At 41.8% G+C, this 5,000-nt stretch overlaps 1 protein-coding gene across 1 annotated transcript in view; it reads right to left on the reverse strand.

Moving 5' to 3' along the window:
• Window positions 1–5,000, reverse strand: part of LOC147467941 (uncharacterized) — a 135,490-nt gene that overhangs the window by 49,526 nt on the left and 80,964 nt on the right. The window lies entirely within an intron of this gene.

The raw sequence follows: 5,000 nt of genomic DNA on the forward strand, positions 1-5,000 counted from the left end.
AGTCATGATGATGATACCAATGCTAATAATGATGATCATAATGACGATAATAGTAATGCTAATGATAAGGATGACGATAATTGTAATGTTGATGATAATAATGATGATAAAAAATAATAGCAATAACGATAATGGCAATGACGTTGATATGCATGCAATTTTCCTGGTAACTCTTTATACGCCGTGTTGGTTTTAAGTATGTCTGTGTCTTTAACTAATCAAACGCCAGGTGAGCACGTCCAATATACTTCTTTTGTACTTCGGCATTTCTCAGCTTTGCAATTATTACCGGGTAGATGATCCTTTCGAGCATTAACGTCTTTTTGCGTTCTTTTATCAGTCCGCCTTCGCTTTACAATAAAAAAAAAATAATTATTATTTTTCTTTCAATATTCTTTTCTTGATTTGGTCTCGAGGGTGTCATCCAGCGTCCCGTTTTCTCCTCTGCTTCTTCTCATCTTCTTCTTTGCTTCCACTTCCCTGGCCACTTCGGTGTCGTAAACTTTATCACGCGGCTCACTCCTCCCCAACTTCTCCTATTTCCTCCGTTTTCCTGACTTTAACCAACTTGTTAAAGTTTCCTTGTAACCTTTCCCTATGAATTCCATCGCCTGACTATTTTTTCCGTCTATTTTCGAGCTTCTTCTAAAGCAAACAGACTCATTCTTCTTGCACTAGCTATAAAACTTTATGTAGCTCCTCTTTTTCGAGATTCGTTATTTCGCCCTCCTGCATATCTCTGCTTCCTCCTTCTCCTTCTCCCTCCCTTCCGTCCTTCCTCCGACGCGGCGTCACACAAGAGACAACTGCAACACCATTAATTGGGTTTTATCAAATTACTCACGGTCGCTGTGCCACCGCGAGCGACCTGCTCGTATGAGACTCCCGGGAGAGGGGGGAGGGGGGTATGAGTGCCCCCCGCCCCCCGCCTCCTCTGCCTCTGCCCGCGCCCACATGCCTGCTGTTTTGACCTTCTACTTGCAACGAAGCGCGGGGCCTGGTAACAAGATGCCCTTAAAAAAAAAAAAAAAAAAAAAACAAGCGGGAGACGCAATGCGCATTTACGACCCGCGACAATAGGTGTTGATCCACCTGCATACGATATCGATGAAGGTTTCCTACGTCAGTGTCGATATTCAGCAAGGCTTCTATTCTTTAAATTGATCGGAAGCTTTCCTGTTCATTTTCCTTTGGTGGTAACATTTGTCAAACAGCATATCCGTTTTAGTTTAAGAATCTTACATTTTGGTTTATTTTTCTCCTCGGCACTCTGAGTCTGATTATTATGAAATCCTTTTATATCTGTCTCGAAACCTTGGTCAACTGACATGTTATTGGGTCTTCAACAAAGATTTTTTTTTTTTTTTTCAAAATATATATCCCACATCGTAACACGTTCCCTGCATTGGGGTGCATGAATTACAAAAAGGGAGAGAGAAAAAAGACATGGCAAGAGAGAAGGGGGGAAATAGAGAGGGAGTGTGTGTGAGAGAGATCGAGTGAGAAAGAGAGAGAGAAAGAGAAAAAGAGGAAGAGAGAAAGACAGAGAGAGAAAGAGAAACGGAGAGAGAGAGAGAGAGAGAGAGAGAGAGAGAGAGAGAGAGAGAGAGAGAGAGAGAGAGAGAGAGAGAGAGAGAGAGAGAGAGAGAGAGAGAGAGAGAGAGAGAGAGAGAGAGAGAGAGAGAGAGAGAGAGAGAGAGAGAGAGAGAGAGAGAGAGAGAGAGAGAGAGAAGAGGAGAGAGGAGAGAGAGAGAGAGAGAGAGAGAGAGAGAGAGAGAGAGAGAGAGAGAGAGAGAGAGAGAGAGAGAGAGAGAGAGAGAGAGAGAGATAGAGATAGAGATAGATAGATAGATAGATAGATAGATAGATAGATAGATAGATAGATAGATAGATAGATAGATAGATAGATAGATAGATTGAGAGAGAGAGAGAGAGAGAGAGAGAGAGAGAGAGAGAGAGAGAGAGAGAGAGAGAGAGAGAGAGAGAGAGAGAGAGAGAGAGAGAGAGAGAGAGAGAGAGAGAGAGAGAGAGAGAGAGAGAGAGAGAGAGAGAGAGAGAGTAAGAGAGAGGGAGAGACAGACAAATACAGATAACCGATGAATATAACCACTATTTCGGAATGCTGCGAGTTTTTAAGAAATAAGTTGAAGTTGGTGGACAGGTGACCCTCATACTCAAAGATAAGTGATAGGTAACAGCTGTGAAAGCGCCCTATGTCAGACGCATCTAAATAAGCCTCCTTCTACCGCTTGGCCTCGCCTTCCTTTCCCCCGAAGAAGAAGAGGAAGAGGCTTCACGGCGTGTTTGCTTGTGGCCGTTCTAACTATGGCATTTTAGCTCAGATCGCCCTGTCATCATCCTCTCGCCATGTTCTCAAATAAAGGTAGGGGCACAGTATACCGAGGAACAATACTTTTTTTTTTTTTTTTTTTTTTTTTTTTTTTTTTTTTTTTTTTTTTTTTTTCATTTGTGCTGTAATGTTAGCAAAAGGTAGGGTAGGGAGGGATGGTAAGGGAGTACTGCAGGAGAGAGATTTCTTATGTCATTAGGTTCCTTATTCGCGTTGGTTAATGTTTCCGGCGCATCTCACATTAGATGATCATATGCTGTACTAATGCTATACTAGGAATGACGAACTTGTCAGTAAAGTTATTAAATTAAACATAATTGTATTAGCAAAGTCTGGCTATATCACATTTGGTGAAATTGAATTAAGGTTAATCTTCTATATTTTCCATTCTTTTTGGATGATAAGAACATTACTGTAATGTTTCGGCCAGCCGGCAGATATTAATTCGAACAGCATTTTATCATCAATAATTGCGTATCGAGAAGCAGACAAAAGATATTAATGGAAGAAAAATAGGACGATCTCTCCACTTCATACGTCTATCAAAGTTCCAACAGGGAATAAATCCTGTCATGGAATCATTTCAATCATTAACAGCTTCCGAAATGATTGACACTCGATGCTTATGTGTATCATCTCTACCTGCGCTTCAAGTGACGGTTTTAGACTATCATATTCTAATCTGATGTTCCGAAAGTGCCACGTTCGTCACACCAATTAATATTTTACGGTCTAATGCTGCTGCCTTTGAGTGCAGAGCCAATCGATGCAACATTTCGAAAGTGGCGAACTATAATAGACGGTCCTGCAAAGCGCGTATTCCACTGCTTGGGAGATGAACGAATGTTGCCGAAGATAAGAGTGCATCTGGCATGAGGCGTGAGTCGACTAGGCGTAATCAGCGCTGCAGAAAACCTACGGCCAAAGCGCGATAGTTTCGGTTTAATTCTGACGTTTCGTAACAAGGTGAAGGAAGGTCAAGCGGAGAGATATTAATGCCGATAGATCTCTTTTTTTTTCTCCAGTCATCTCTCAACCTCCGACGTCTCTTCTCTTTTCACACACGTTATGTCCATTCTTCCTCTCCAGTCCTCTCATTTTTCCTGGTCTTTCTCGTCCCTTTGATCCCGAGACGAAAATGTGACAGGTTAAAAGCACGAGCGCTTTGCTGCGTCGAAATCTGATCATTCTGGCCACATTGCCTGGATTAATCATCTTGTGATAAAAAGCCACGATTAATTTAAAATACACGTAGAACATAAAAAAGAGAGAAGAGAAAGAAAGATGGAGATCACATACACACACAAATATTCATATGTACACGCACACACACACACACACACACACACACACACATATATATAGGTACATATATATATATATATATATATATATATATATATATATATATATATATATATATATATATATATTTATTTATTTATCTATTTATATATTTATGTATACACATACATATGAGAGAGAGAGAGAGAGAGAGAGAGAAAGAGTCTGCTTCAAAGCCCTCTTTATGAACCTTGCTTGACGCCGGTGACCCTTACTGCACATTTCCGGAAGGCTCATCGTAGACTTGAAAAAGACAACGGAATCATCAAAACAAAACGAATCTAAACTTAGGAACTGAAATGTTTCAACGGTATATGATTAATCAGAAATAAAATCGAAGTTAGGTTCCTTTCTCCCAATCATTAACTGTCTTTTTTTTCTCTTATTTTCATTTTCGTAGTAAAGTTTGATATTTTTGCCATTCACCTGACAAAGCTGTTCCGTTTACGCTGACGCAAGTCATCGTAAAATTCATAATGCAAATATAAATAACTGAATTCAGGGAAATCACCTGAATAACCTCCAGCTCGCAATGATATGTATTTTTTTTTTTTGTTACAGGAAACTCGGTGAAATTCTGTTCCTCTCTCTCTCTCTCTCTCTCTCTCTCTCTCTTCCTCTCTCTCTCTCTCTCTCTCTCTCTCTCTCTCTCTCTCTCTCTCTCTCTCTCTCTCTCTCTCTCTCTCTCTCTCTCTCTCCTCTTCTCTCTCTCTCTCTCTTTCTCTCTTCTTCTCTCTCTCTCTCTCTCTCTCTCCCACCTCTTCTCTCTCTCTCTCTCTCTCTCTCTCTCTCTCTCTCTCTCTCTCTCTCTCTCTCTCTCTCTCTCTCTCTCTCTCTCTCTCTCTCTCTCTCTCTCTCTCTCTCTCTCTCTCTCTCTCTCTCTCTCTCTCTCTCTCTCTCTCTCTCTCTCTCTCTCTCTCTGCCTCCTTTATCTTTGCCGTCTCTTCTTCTCGGTATCATCTATATGCAGCCCAAGAGGGGAGTGTAAGCACCAGGAAGTAAGAATGATATAATTTTATCACATGTTGCGATGCTTGCCCCTCTCCCCCTTTTGCCTTTTTTTCCCTCTTGATATACTCCTCTCCCTTCCTCTCCTTTCCCCTCTTCTCCCTCTCCCTCCCCCTCCCCACCCCTCTTCTTCCATTCCCTCCCTCTCCCCACCCCTCTTCTTCCTCTCCCTCCCTCTCCTTGCTCCTCTTCTTCCTCTCCCTCTTTCTCCTCTTCTCTCTTGTCCCTCCCACTCCCTCTTCTTTCTGTCCCTCTCCTTCCTCTCCCTCTTTCCCCTCCTCCCTCTTGTCCCTCCCCC

The sequence above is a fragment of the Penaeus japonicus genome, unplaced genomic scaffold, assembly GCF_977035675.1.
Source record: "Penaeus japonicus unplaced genomic scaffold, GWHDUDI00000001_assembly GWHDUDI00000032, whole genome shotgun sequence".
NCBI lineage: Eukaryota > Metazoa > Arthropoda > Malacostraca > Decapoda > Penaeidae > Penaeus > Penaeus japonicus.